This window comes from Drosophila serrata, unplaced genomic scaffold (assembly GCF_035046125.1).
Source record: "Drosophila serrata isolate PLE 108 unplaced genomic scaffold, ASM3504612v1 contig_240, whole genome shotgun sequence".
NCBI classification, from domain to species: Eukaryota; Metazoa; Arthropoda; class Insecta; order Diptera; family Drosophilidae; genus Drosophila; species Drosophila serrata.
In genome coordinates, this window is record NW_028257138.1 from 8,973,545 (window position 1) to 8,989,374 (window position 15,830).

Genomic DNA, 15,830 nt, shown 5'->3' on the forward strand with positions numbered 1-15,830 from the left:
AGCTAATCCAAAAATGCATTAATTTCATTTTGGAAAGCATTTCTGTGCTAATTTTTATGGGACTAATAAATCTGCAAATTAAAAGAAAATAATTTTTTGCTAATTTTTGACAATTATAACGATGTAAAAACTCCTTTTTCCTTTTTTTGGAAAAATTTCTAAAATTTGTTTTTCTTCCGGAAATACCATTTAGCTGATGCTGATCAAGAATATATATGATTTATAGGGTCGGATATGATTCCTTCCCATCGTTTTAAGCTGCTGACTAAAATTGTAATTTCCTGCAAAGGTATAAAATTAGCTATTTATAATCTATAAGAGCTATAAGGTTTACTAACCCCTTATTAAAAATTAAATTTAAAAACCTTTAATAAATAAAAAGACTAGCAATATATTAAGATAATCCAGTACTGAGTCCCCATTTTCCCCAAATAAGCTTGTCGCATTTATCCGCCTCACACCCCACTCTGAAGAGCAATTAAAAAACATGGCACACTTGGCGGGGGCAGAGAAAAGTGCACTTTGTCAAGTGCTCTCACCTAATCAATTATGTATTGCTTTGCTCTTTTAATTACCCCACACCCACTCGAAGCAATCCACAATCAATTTGGCCTGTCACATTCGACATTTCACATAATTCGACCGATAAAGAAGGCGGCAAATACAGGCGAGAAGTGTCTGAATGGGATGGCATACTAGGAGAGCCTCTCGTCGTATAATCCCCGGAGTTCGGTATGGCATTTTGTTTAGAAACTTTTAATTAGTGTTGCGAAAGTTTTTCAATTAACACCACCTGCACAACTATTTATTCTGCCCGCCGTTTCTGGAGCGTTGTGGAAACGATGGCGCCCAGCCCCCAGCTTCTTTGAAACATTTGTTGTGCCCGCGCAGCACCATTGTTTGTTATTGTTCCTCGGCCTGTCAACTGTAAATTATAAAAATATTTTGTGCCCTGCACCTCGTCGAACAGCACGGAATAATTCACAACAAATGCCGAGCAAGCCGAGCAGCTTGCTCCATTCAAGCAAGCACTTTTCAGTTCATGGGAAAAGAAAGTGGCAAATGTGGAATGCCTGGCGGAAATTGCGGCCAGCCGCTTTTATGGAATGTTTTCTAATTGATTTTCACTCGATCGTAATTTAATATAAATTGCACAAGTTCTGACAGTCGAAACAGTTTGGCCAAACAAACGTCCGCCTTGTGTTCCAATATTAATTAGCTAGCGAAACAACAAACAAACTGATGTTGCCCTGAAATGATGCCATGACATCTGAAATGGCATTGAAAACGACTAATGGGAAATGAGAATTGAAATGGAAATGAACAACTTTCGCAAAGACCTGACGGAGGAGGAGGAGGAAAAGCAAGCACGCCATTAGCCTTGAAATGACAATCAATTATGACAATTTCTCAAATGATAAACACGGCATGTGGCTCGCCTGGTAATTAACCTGAAATGGAGTGCCATAATAAGGAAATTGTGGGCGGCTAAATGTGGCTCAAAACTGGAAAGGAAATTACAGAAATATATAAAAACAATGTCTCAGAACGAACACAAGAATGAGATTTTATCTAAAGATATAAAATTTAAAGCTTTAAAATAATTTTAAAAGGATATGTTATATATATCCCCAGCTTATGCAAATAAAATTTTATTTTATTAACTATTTCAAGAATCAAATATGAAAGCAAACAGAATATTTATTATATTTAAATTCAGATGCCTTGCCAGTCTTTATTTGCGTCATCAAAGGCTTCAGTAAATATCCTTTAATATACATTTTTAATATGAATTTTCAATCAATCTTCCTCGGGCTCTGCATAAAAGAAAAACCTGAACAAAAATAAAACAAATTGAAGAGAACTTAATGCCAAATTAAACCAATATGAGAACACACATTGGAAAAGTTTTTCCTTCCCCTTTCCAGCAAAAATATATTGATTTCTGTTTCGTCTCCAGATCATTATACAAAAGCCGGGGGAACATTGCGGAAACTTAATGAAATTTCTGCTTATGCGAATTCGCTTGTTGTTGACACATAAACCAGCCAAGGACATCAATAATAAGGGCCATTTGGCCGCAAATAGAGGCCAAAGAGATGAAGTCATTGAACCGATGACGACGCAACTTCCTAGACAAACAATGGAAGCGATCCAGGGCAACGGCCTGCGCATGCGGATTAATAATAATCATAATAATAAATATTAAATGCCATTACAGCTGCTTCGGATTTATCTCAATGAAATTATCTAAACGACGTAATCTGCTATTCAATTGCGAGTCCGCCGTTTGCCGTTTCCCATTCAGCATTGAAGATGCTGAAGATGCTGTAGATGAAGATGCGCCGCCTGGACAAACTAATCCAAGTCCGGGTCCGGGTCTGGTTCCGTCCGGCAAGTATTTCCCCAGGGCGAGTTGCAAAGTACACGTTTAGAAAAGCTTTATTTATGCTCGGACATAAATTCAGCGCTAACAAGCAGCCATAGCAGACGCGCCACGCCCCGGAAAAAGGTGCAAGTGAAATTTATTTGGCTGATTTTCCCTCCATCGCACTTGACGAAACAGCGAAAATGGCGAAATATATAGTTGCTGCTGCTGTTGCAAGATGCAGCTGCAAGATGCGCCAAGGGTATAAAATTAAATTTCAACTTTTAACGAATATTTACGCGTTGCCAGATAAAAGTGGCATAAAAACTTTCCGCAAAGTGCAAAATAGTTGCCCCAAGAATGGCTCCGGCCCTCAACAACTCAACCGTCGACCTCCAAAGACTTGGTGAAAATTCAGGGAAAAAAACGCAAGTGTTAAGTGTGAATTATAGTGCAGCACGTGGAATGCATGGAAGGAGCTCAAAGAACAAAGGGCATTCATTTCGATGGCCAAACACACACGTGGCAAGGAGTGGCAATTCCGGCGATCCTTAAGAATCGATTAACAGCCTCGAAGATACAAGACATTGGGCAGCGGTAACAGGACGAAATTGCCCAACACTTGAGTCAATTTTAAGTGTAATTGAAGGATTTCTCACAGTTTAAAATTAAATGCCTTATAGAGTCCTGCCGGGGGTCAGACGGTTGTAAAAGTCTTAATTAAGAAAAGTAAGTTGAAGTAATATAATATCTTAACTTCTTCAGTCTCTACAAGGTAAAATGGCAATGGGTCACAGAATATGTGAAGGTTAAACTGTATTTTCCTTTACATATCTGTGATAACTTTAACTAGTTATTTGGTTTCACTTCGGCTGCAGATTAAACTTTATTTCCGAAGCAAAAGTTAATACCATTGAAGTGCACAGCTCAAAGCTTTTAACGAATTCATAACTAATTAAAAGTAATTATTTTATATTAGCATTGCTTTACAGTAGCTTGACAACCGAGTGTATCTTCTGCACCATATAATGTAATATGAATTTTATTAATATTTAACTTGGACTCTACAATTCCAGACTTTGTTTTAATTGTTTTGTGTACGGAATATTTGTGAAATTTTGCTAGTTTGTGTCAAAGGTTCTCACATTGAAAACTGTCGCACAGACAAAGCAAATACATTTCGAATTACTCACAAATTGTTTCACAAGCCAACTGAAAATGGCACAGTTTCCTTTCTCCAAGACACAAACACACCCGAATGCCCCTTCATAAACAAGGGAATGCATTTATGTTTCGTATATGGGAGATGAATCCTCAGTTTCACATGTGCATTAAGGTGTATGTCGGAAAAGTGTGGGGTTTCCCAGGGCGACAGTTTCCCATACCTAATACTTTTGAGAGTTTAAGGGGAGTTTTAGTATTGGTAATATCAGAGCTTATAACATATGTTTAATATATGCAATTAATCCAGATATATTATAAGTGATCAGTATAAATTACAGAGTCTAGGTTTTAAGCCTCATAAATTTGCTTAATTAAATACAGCTTAGTTTCTAGCTTGAATATTTGTATACAAGTAATATATATGCTTATATTTCAAGGCACCTAAACCTAAACACTGGGTATTTAGTGGTCGAGAGCCTGGTTTATACCTTTTTTCTTGTTGTGCGACTGGAAACTGTGACTGCTGAGGCTGCAGGCCAAATGCTTGCCAGCCATGCAGAATTTTTCAATTTTCTTGGCAGCCCGGACAAATGTAATTTATTTTCCCACACACACTCACACAGATCCCCGAGTGCAGTCAGATACGGATGCATATACAGATGCAAGATACTAGATACAAGATGGGCCCCCAGCCATAGTGCACCACAATTAACCTTCATGTCTTTTTGGCAGTTTGTGGGGCACTTGAGAACATCTTCAAATTATATCCCAGACCGAGAGTGTGCCTATACACATGTGTATCTGTATCTATATATCTGTAGCATGCAGGATTGTCGGGACTGTGTTTACCGGCCACTTCAACCTTTGCAGACTGCAAGTTTTTAACCAGCTCAGCTCAAAAGTCTCAATGGCCTGCAATTAGCCAGACTGGGAGTTGTGCGTTTACCTGAGCTATTTAGCCGGCACTTATTTCTTTTTGGCTAAAGGGCTGCTAATTGCGCACTCGAGCATCCGCTTCAAGTTTCCCAACTCAACTAGCTCGAGTCGAGCTTATGCTTTTCTTAAATGCGTGCTCGACTTGAGGCTTCTTTTGCTTGTCTAAATGATTCACTTTACGCAACAAAAGTAGGCAAAATGGCAAATTGCTTTTGCCTTTTGCCACTCCAGTCCTGAAGTCCCTTTAATTGCCCGAATTTCTATCTTAAATTGAGTTATAACAGCGAGCCAGCGATATCACCTTGCCTCAGCCCAGCAAAACTACGTATTCCCTTTCCCATTCCAGGTCCTTGGACCCTGCATTTGTTATGCAATCCGTGCCAAATAGAGCCGACGGAGCGAACATTTTTCCCATTTGGCAGGCAGAGCAGCCAGACAAATCCCAGCCTGACAACGCAGCGCATTTTAAGTATTAATTTGAGCAAATCTCTGAAAAAAAAGGAGAGGCTAACGAATATGGAATGCTCTCAGCTGAAATGTAACTTAAATGGAGCTTATTAAAGATAGTATTAAGTATAGTTTAATATATATTCCAAGTCAATATATATTAAAATGTTCTAGTATATGAATTCAATAAGCTAGAACCATTTTTATACAAAACTACTTTATTAAGTAAGTTGAATTTGTATTAAATTTTTATAGTTTGTATAGTTGAATTTCTATTATATTTGTACACTTGAATCTAGACATGTTAAATATCCTATTTTCGACCAGAATTTCCCTAAAAAACTCCATAAAAGTTTGAAAACTCCACCTTGTTAACCACAACTCCCAGTGGTCTTAACACATTGACTGGGAAATTGATATGGCCAGCGATTGATACCATTTTTATATCCCTATAGAGTACAGACAAAGTTTCTGTAATAGAAATTCGTCCTTTGGTGCCTGCGAATCGAAACAAAAAGCTGGGAAATACCGAACGGGGAAACGGGCCCAAAACGAGCCAAACTGCATCACGGCTTTCGGCCGTGGCTCGTTGCCAATAGCCATTCTCATAAATGTGTGTCTGTCTCAGAACTCACTACTCTCTCCCTCTCCCTCTCTTCTAAATGTATGTCCTGAAAAGAGATAACAAAAAAGAAAAAAAAAATCAAGAGCAAAAATGTAGATTTCCAGGAAATTGTGGGGCGTAAAATATTTTGCACAAAAGTTGTACAACAATAGCATTAACAAGGGGAACAGAAGTGAAACAGAAACAGCGGAAAAGCTGAAGCGTGTTGGCAAATATTTGAACAAATATTTGGAGTGCATCGAACGCTCGAATGCGTTGAAAACAATCGCCAACTATTTCCCAATGAATATTTTCCAATGCTCACTATTTGTGCTTTGCCCAGTTTTTCCATTTACTTTTCGGTTTCTATTTCAATTTCTATTTTTTTTATCATGTTCCGACATCAAGGTCAACTAGTTTGACTTTTAATTAGAGCGGGTTATAATTACAGGCAGAGCAAGGATGCGCAACGCCTACGCATACCGGCAGCACTTGGCCGTAATTCAAAGGACCTGCCGGCTTTGTCAACTTCCTTGACAGTGCGGCCACGTGCGACACGCTCTGGGCGGAAATTAAAATTCTGGCGGCGTTTCAATGGCGGAGGCGACATCAAGGCAACGGGAAGAAAAAACAAAAAAACAAAAAACAAAAGACACAGTCAACACACAAAGACGGCAGAGAGCATCTAATAAACTTTCGCGAACGCGCCTCTATGAATTTTCCAGAGCCAAGTTGTCTTTTCCGCGAGCAGCCAAGGCACGCGCTCCTCGGTCTAGACACAAATCAAAGAACTACGTCTCGCACTGCCAATCAATGTTGGTCCTCCGAGGGGCTTTATACTTTAGATAGGTACGTTACTTGGGCTTTGGCTCACAGTTGCACGTCAAATCCTGGCTAAAGGCTACTTTAATTAACGGCTATAGAGGGGGGCCATCACTGCATACTGGGAAAAAATATTGTCTTTAAAATAAAATAATATATTATTTTAGCTTTAAATTAAATATATAAAATACAATACCATTTCAAACAATTATTTTATAAGTATATATAAGGGGTTTCCCTTGATTTTCCATTTTCTCCGAGTGCATTTGATAGGGTTCCTTGCCCCAGATTGGTTTGCATGCAGCTGCTGCCACTTCTTCAATTAAAGTCCTTGGTAAAGTTCGTTTATTGACCGAACCTGAGCTGGGGACAATTGTAACAGTTTATCCAAGTAAATAAACTCTACGAAGCGGGTTAATGAACGGCCAGCAGTGAATGCAATTCTGTCTTTAGTGGCATTATTTATTTTGGTTCTCTTGGACGAGTTCTTAATGGGATGGCAGTTTAAGCTCTTTAACTATTAAGAACATTTCTTTAACAACTTTGCTTAAAAGAAATACCTTATTAAAGACACAAAGAATTGGTTTATATTCCTTTTAAATCTTACAGATTCAAGTATAGAAGATCCACACTTGAACCTTTAAGTCAGCCAGTGATCCATTCAATTGATATGCAGACAAAATAATTTACACTTTTGGTGTTGACAGTTCAAGAAGTGCGATGCCTTGTTACCCTTTCTCTTTCACTACACGCGTGCTGTCTCTTTCGCTGATGGCTAAACAAAAGAGCTTTTAACTTGTCTGCCTGCGTGTGTGTGTGTGTGTGAAGTAACCTTTGGCCGATTAAACATAAATCCCTATAAAGCAACAAAGTAAAAATTGCCAACGAGCCAAGTAAAAACTTTGGCAAAGTGCTCAACGTCTTGGAGCCTCTTTGCTGCCTTTGCTTTTCCCCGCTTTTCCCCGCTTTCCACGCGCTTGATGGCAAGGACGTGGGGCTCGGTGTGGGTGGTGGTGCTGCTGGGCGGCCTTTGAAGCTGCGTTAATGCAAACGGCAAGTTGAGCCAACGGGGCGGCTGAGTAATTTATATGCCAGGCACAAGATCATCGCTGTTAGGGCATTAAAAACTTAAATAGTTTTAATGCGACAGAAAACTATGCGGGAGTGGAGCCGGAAAACACGACGAGGAACAAAGCCAAAGGAGTGACTGGCCCAAGGTGCGTATACTTAACGCAGCCATAATTACTATAGACCCGGCCAAGTGGAGGAATTTCTCGCAGGACTAAGGACTAAGAGATTGTAAGCCAACATTCATAATGTGCAATGGCTCGTTTACTCGACGACGACGACAAAAAGAGCCCCGGCCAAAGTAAATTTAAATCAAAAAATGCAGATGGCAATGGAGATACAAATAGCGCCACAAGCTGCCGGCGGAATTGATTCGAATGACCAGGAGGGATCCACGGGGGGAAAAGCCAGAAGAATAACAATAAACATTTCTATCTGCTTCATTGGATATTTACTCATTTCGGAACCAGGGGGACAGATGAAGGCTGAAGGACAGTAGAAGCGCAGGCATCAAACAAGAAAAACAGCGTAAAACGGAAAATTCCCATCTCTGGCTTTTCTTTTCTTATTTCGTTTTTTTGTTTTGGAAAAACGCGAAAAGGACTTGGCTGGCTGGAAAACTAAAGCAGCCAAATAAGCAACCGCAGGGCAGCGTCGGCTGATTTTTGTATTTTTTTCGCCGGACCGAAAGACTAAAGACAGAAGCTGCTTATAAAGCAATATACAATTCGCTGTGGGCGGCCAGGCCAACAACAATCGAAGCGAATCGATATTTTTCGCTGGTGGCTTTCCATTTTTTTTTTTCCTTTTTGCTGCCTTTTTTTTCTTCGATTTCAACTTGACTTTTTCTTGTCTTTGGTTTTTTGTGGCCCAAATGGATTTTTCGACCCCCGGGTGTCTAGTGGGAGGAACATGGATTGGATTGAGTGTATTTCAGGAGGGTGGGAAGGCGACGGCTTTTGAGCCTTCAATTCCGGCCACATGTCCCCACCGGCGACTTCGGCTTGGGAGTTTTCACGCCTGAGTCCGTGGTGAAGTTTTCCCATCAGCTGCGAGTTGAGGTTGGCTTTTCCGACTCTGCTTTTTCCAGCCCGGCGCCGACTCACTAAATGAAAACGTTGTTATACCATCTGTAATATTTAGAGAGAGGAAAATAGGGGGAAATTCAGTGGGAACAGTCGTTGGGAAAATGCTCTTATACAAACGAGAGTGACTGGTAAACAGAATTAAAAAAGCATTGATAGTGCTTATCAAAATAGGTGGAAAGCCAACGGGAAAGTCACAAATAATAACAAATCTAAAACATTAAGGTAAATAAGCAGCTAAACATATTGAATTTTACGGAAATTTAAGAATTGAAGATGCAAATTTATTAACCTAATAAAAACTAGCATTGAAAAACTATTCGGATTGAATTTGATGCGTTTTTAGCCTAGTTATGATAGATTTACTATTCGTTTATCATAATCCAACTGCATACTGAAAGGGTATACAAATATTCGGCTTTCCAAAGTTTTCTTCCATTTTTGTATCATAATAAGGAAATGAATTTATTACTTATTTAGTACCTAATCTATTACAATATACATTAAAATAGCCAGCATACTTATTATTACCTATGGATTGATGTTATATACTTAATAAAACTTCCTCTAGATCTTATTAAAAAAAACCTTAAAATTATTATAAACTATGTTAATATAAATTATTTATATTTAATTCACTTTTCTAAAACATACAAAATACTCTTATTTCATTTGGTTCCATATATTTAAATTCTCCATCAAACTGCTTCGAAAGCGAATAGTAAACAAAAATAATAATTCACCTGAAATGTTGTTCATTTAATATTTATAGGTCAATAAATAGCAACTAAAAAAATACTAATCAAGTTAAGCTTTAATGGTAAATTTTTCCATTTGGTAAATCTCTCTTTTATCAGAGACTGTGATTTTTCATATGATTTATTTGTTTTGGTTTCCTTAATTGCCATATGTATTTATATTAATTTGCAATTGATAAATCACGTTTATTATGCACTTTACAAGCCGAGATAAATCTCGTGGAAAAATAAAAATAAACGTTCGGCGATGCAGAGAGAGAGAGAGAGAGAGCAGCAAAGAGAAAGTTTCTTCCGAGCCTCAGAGAGGGAGAGCTTGAGAGCGAGTAAGAGTAAGAGAGCGCGTATAACAGATTCCCGAAGTGGAAAACGAGGCACGAGGAAGCAGCCGAGGCTCGGGAAGTCCGAATGCCTGGAAATTTGTCGAGCTTTGCGGGCGCAGCAGTTATATAGCGTTCGCCGTGAGCGACAGACACGCCGCAGTCGTTCCGCTCGAGAATCCCGTTGACCACACATTTCCGCATCCGCCGCAGACCGCTCCGCCGGCCGGAGAGTGCGAGGATTTGATAGCCGCAAATACTCCTCAGTGGAGTTCATAGAGTTCCATAACCCTGCGAAAAGAAAGTGACCCAAAAAAGGTAGCCGCCCCTCAACCAGTTCGTGTTTTCGGGACGGAGAAATGGCAAAAAAAAAGTGAAGAAAAGTGTACGTGCCTCAGTGTGGATTTTCCGAGGGTGCCGGGTAACGTGAGACGGATACGGGGGAAAAACGGGAACGAAGAATTCCGGAAAAACAACCTGAAAGCCATTTGCCGCAGAATCGAGCAGCCCCGGCGACAACAACATGTGTAAACGCTAACGAGCGCGAAAATGCCAGCATTTTGATTGATTTTGATTGACATGCCACTCAGCGACCCAAGCGCCACCCACCACGAAAAAAGAAAATACAAATAATAAGAAAAAAATATTAAGGGAAAGATAAAAACATAGGGGAGCATAAAACTTGAGAGAAAAGTCACTATAGTGAAACGTTTTAAGCACTTTCTGTTCTAAAAAAAACAACAAGAAATAATTGCCCAAGGGTTATAAGGGAAAGTGCTAACAAAACCGGAAATATAAATATATATTTATACGTATAAATATATAAATATAACCCTCACAAAGCCCAAAAACAAAATGCAATCAAATCAAGGCCCATAAAAACCGCACAAAACAAGCACGCATAAAAAAGCAAAATCCAGCCGACAAAAAATCATACAAAATAATAATAAAAATCCACAGCATCAGGCGGCTAATCAACTACAACAAAATAACAACAAAAAAATTCAAAAAAATAAAAAAAACGCTGAGTGTTTTTTCCATCTCAGTTAGATTTTCGTTCGGCATTTTCCGCCCTCGCTGTGTGTCAGTGTGTAGTGGTGTATTTTATTTGTAAATACGTATTTTTGTGTGCCTCCTCCAAAACCCAACCATATATACATATAAATATATACATATATGTAATAAAAAAAGGATAAAATATGCCGGCATTGATTTTCCCCGGCGACAGCAACAGCATCAGAGGCACAACTAAGCCGTCGAACCAGAACATCTACAACTACAAATAATAATAATAATAATAATAATAATAAGGAAAGAAAAAAGGAGGAAAAGTTGAAGGAAACGAAAGGAAAAAGTTTTACGGACATTTCGGTATGTTGTTTCTAATTTCTGCACTGTTTTAGTTATTCCGCTTGTTGTACATAAAACTTAACAATATTGCTGTCAAAGTTCTGACAGTTTGAACTTTTTATGCGCTCGAGCTGCCATTTCCCAATCCGCATTTTCCTTATTTTTTTTTCCTTTGGCTGGAGTTCAATGTTTGGCTCGACCCCGACTCGATATTTTTGTTATGCGGCAAGTTGTTTCTATAATTAAGTTAAATGCTTGTAAATAAACAAAAGCGTTCGATTTAAAAGAGTTGCCCCACGAAAAGTTTTTTGGCAGTGTGAGGATAGACTTCTTTTGGGGATTGGGGAAATAAGTTTCGTTTCTTTTCCGGCAGAAAAACTTGTTTGCTTTTGAAGGGAACGGTAGCTTATCAATAAGAATAAGTTTGGTAAAACTTTGGACAGAAGCTTGAAATAATAATGCATAGGTTTACTTAGAAGTCTCAAAATAAAAGGATTAAAACATAATGCATAGAGGATCATAGGAGACATAATGTTTACAATCTCTTAGCTGCTTTTTTGTATAGTTTGTATTCTTAAATTTCTTAAATTTTAATTAAAACTTACATCGAGTTAAAAACAACCCCTCATTAGTCATCTCCTACACAATACATATATTAACTTTTGTACCTTTCACTGGGACTTGTCATTAATTTGTCCAACATTCAATTAAGACCGTGTAAATTACGGGATGTCAAACGGTGGCCAGACCTGACCCCTGCCCTCTGATTAAGCCCCTTTTTGATAAGGCCATTTAATTGGGAAACACACAAAGTACCCAAAAGTAAAAACTTGCAGATTTTTTTTTGAAAATGTTTGTGTTGTGGCTTTGGTAAATTCGTTGGCAAGGGGTGAAAGAACCACAACAAAGGACCCTGAGTCCAGGTAAGGTACCCATCCCCCATCGATGTCGATGTTGGGACCAGCTCGGGGGTTAACCTGTAAATATTTGGGAGCCCACAGAACCAGCCGTATGTTTGCCTGGAATTAAAATGGTAGCTGGGAACAACGAAATGCCAAAGGCAATGCCTTTTCACCGCCGACGGCGTGTAAATGAGAAAATTCATTATTTAACATTAATTAAGGCTTATTATGCACATTATCAACACAGTCGAGCGTCACGCACACATGCACGCACCAAAACATGTATGCTAACCGCATTAAATGTCAGTCAAAGACTCGACTAAGTAAACACAAGCCAATGTAAGTTTTCCTCTGTGTGTGTGTATGTCGTGTGTTGTGGTGTGCGGTGTTTGTCAGGGACAACTATCGGTCCTGCCAACGCCACATACAGGTGAAAGTTTTACTTTCCCGCACAGCATCATGCTCTCAAAAGGAAAGTCAGGTTCATAATTCAACGCCCAACGGCGGAAAGGAGGCGGCCAGCAAAGGAGCAAACAGGAAGCGAAGCAGAGGCAGGAAAAAAATAAAGGAAACATATATAGGAAGAAGCTCTATTAATACGTTTAGACTGGGTTGGTACCTCTTAATACTTAGATTATTTTAGGGGAAAGTTATGACAAACCTTTGATATTTTAGATAAGAGCTATAGAAAACCTTAGTTGAAATGAATTTATAAAATACCCAGAATTAATATTATCTTAAAAAGTAATACCTTATAGGTAAGGGAAATCAATAACAATATAATATCATATCATGCTAACTTAATATAGAGTTAATATACTTCAAGTATGGCCCTATATACCCCATCTTCTCTCTCTTCAGCTGGGCTGAAAAGAGGTGTTTAAATTATTCAGTAAATTGTTAAGTAAATAACACGAAAGGCACACACGTTAAAAAGCAACCAAAAGACAACAATAACAGCGGCAGGAACAACATGCACAGACATCAACACCGCCATTGCCCGACCCCCTTAGTGTCTTTGGCCACTGAGGAAATTTACCTCTCATATGGCGGGAACGATAATGATAATGGCGGTGATTCTGGCGCTGATGGTGCTGATGATCATTCCTGGAACTGAAGCCAAGCTGATGATGACACGCCGCATGGTTCACGGCTCAGCGGAGTTGCCGGCAGCAAATGTACAATAAAATAAACACCAAATGTGGAAAGCTAGCCTCGAGGTTTTACGCGAAGGAATGGGACTGGGAACTGAGGCTGCCACGACGTGGGGTGCTCGAGCGAAAACGAAAACAAAGCCGGAAACGGAAGCAGCTATGAGAGTTCAGGCGGCTGGAACGACGCACTCTGAACCAAGTAAACAATAGCGAGAAATTTGTTAGCACAGGAGCAGGCGATGGGTACCGATGCAGGAAAGTCGAAAGTAGACAAAGAAAGGCCCCATTGACTTACCTCAATGGCAAAATTCTCTGCCCTCAGACCGCTGATAATTGTTAAGGGTTACAAGGGTGGCAGAGCCAGAAGTAACGAAAACAAGTGCACTTTACAGGAGTCGATGAATTATTTCGCACAGAAAATTTAACCCTTTGGTATTTGGTTTCATAAGAAGAGCTTTAACTGGAGGGAATTTATAAATTTGTGTATATTTTATTTAAATGTTTATTTTACATTTGATATTTGGGTTTAATATTATGAAAGATTCATCTTAAATCATTTAAAGATTAAGATTACATCAGGCTCTTGAAAATTCTCTAAAAAACGTATAAATTTAGATTTTTTTGTTATTATTTATATAACAATAAATAACATATCGCTAGGAGATTCTTTCTATTAAAAACGAAGTGAATTCTTTAACTATGTTCCCTCAAGTCTGTGTAACTTGCAGTTCATATAAATAAATGCATTTGTCTAAAACAATAAATAACATTTATCTTACTGACCCACTTTCTCTTAAATTATTTCGCAATACAAGATCATTCCCAAAGAGACTTTAACAACACTTTCGTTGTTAAATCTTTTCTAGAATAATATTTAAAATACAGTCAATATATTTACTTTGTATAATAAACAAGAAAGGAAGCTAACCTTTTCATAAAATTTTACACCAAATTCTATTTAATATATAACTGCTTTACATCAAATTTCATGAAAATCTGTTGAAAACTGGAAAAGTAATACATTTTTTTTTTTTAATTTTCCGATCTTTCCAATGGCAGCTATATACATATATTTATATATAGTCCACCGAAACGTCATGCTCCGAATTAAATTATTATTACTTACTTACTGATTATAGTTACATACTGGTCGTAGATACTTACTGATAATAGTTCATTAAGGGTCATAGTTAATTACTGGTCAACTATTAATTACTGATTATAGTTCTATAAATCGTCCTATTGTTCCCATATCAGCTATATATATATGTAAATATATAGTCCACCGATTCGAAATGATCCGAATTAAATATTAAAAAAATTATATAGAAAAATAGCTCAATAGTTTCACTAAAATAGCTTAAGTTTGTTCCAAAACAAGTCTCGCACATCTGTGCATATGATTCTCAACTGGTTCTAACATCCTCGGAACGAAGTGACTGCCGTTGGCCAAGTATCAGAAATGTGTTGTGTTACAAAAGTTGCAAGTCATTGTTTATTAGTGTTCAAAGTTAGTAACTGAATATAGATACTTACTGGTCATAGGTACTTACTGGTCATAGACACTTAATGTTTATGGTTAATCACTGGCCATAGTTAATTACTGATTAAAGTTAATTAAGGGTCATAGTTAATTACTGGTCAACTATTAATTACCGATCATAGTTCTATAAATCGTCCGATCGTCCCTATGGTAGATATATATCTATGTAAATATATAGTCCACCGATTCGCCATGCTCCGAATTATATGTTAGTAGCATTATATAGGTGATTAACTCAATAGTTTCAGTGAAATAGCTTAAATTTGTTCCAAAACAAATCTCGCACTTCTGTGCATATGATTCTCAATTGGTTCTAACATCCCCGTAACGAAGTGACTGCTGCCGGCCAAGTATCAGAAATGTGTTGTGTTACAAAAGTTGCAAGTCATTGTTTATTAGTGTTCAAAGTTAGTAACTGAATATAGATACTTACTGGTCATAGGTACTTACTGGTCATAGACACTTAATGTTTATGGTTAATCACTGGCCATAGTTAATTACTGATTAAAGTTAATTAAGGGTCATAGTTAATTACTGGTCAACTATTAATTACCGATCATAGTTCTATAAATCGTCCGATCGTCCCTATGGTAGATATATATCTATGTAAATATATAGTCCACCGATTCGCCATGCTCCGAATTATATGTTAGTAGCATTATATAGGTGATTAACTCAATAGTTTCAGTGAAATAGCTTAAATTTGTTCCAAAACAAATCTTGCACTTCTGTGCATATGATTCTCAATTGGTTCTAACATCCCCGTAACGAAGTGACTGCTGCCGGCCAAGTATCAGAAATGTGTTGTGTTACAAAAGTTGCAAGTCATTGTTTATTAGTGTTCAAAGTTAGTAACTGAATATAGATACTTACTGGTCATTGGTACTTACTGGTCATAGACACTTAATGTTTATGGTTAATCACTGGCCATAGTTAATTACTGATTAAAGTTAATTAAGGGTCATAGTTAATTACTGGTCAACTATTAATTACCGATCATAGTTCTATAAATCGTCCGATCGTCCCTATGGTAGATATATATCTATGTAAATATATAGTCCACCGATTCGCCATGCTCCGAATTATATGTTAGTAGCATTATATAGGTGATTAACTCAATAGTTTCAGTGAAATAGCTTAAATTTGTTCCAAAACAAATCTTGCACTTCTGTGCATATGATTCTCAATTGGTTCTAACATCCCCGTAACGAAGTGACTGCTGCCGGCCAAGTATCAGAAATGTGTTGTGTTACAAAAGTTGCAAGTCATTGTTTATTAGTGTTCAAAGTTAGTAACTGAATATAGATACTTA

At 37.9% G+C, this 15,830-nt stretch overlaps 1 protein-coding gene across 2 annotated transcripts in view; it reads left to right on the plus strand.

Annotated features, from left to right (window-relative positions):
- The first annotated feature begins 9,677 nt into the window (after positions 1-9,677).
- The window catches only part of kek2 (leucine-rich repeat, immunoglobulin-like domain-containing kekkon 2 protein), a 54,386-nt gene continuing 48,233 nt past the window's right edge, over positions 9,678-15,830 (plus strand). For both annotated transcript variants that reach the window (XM_086831134.1, XM_086831138.1), the window contains exon 1: positions 9,678-10,940. The gene's annotated coding sequence lies outside the window, so the exon portion shown is untranslated. The remainder of the gene's footprint in view (positions 10,941-15,830) is intronic.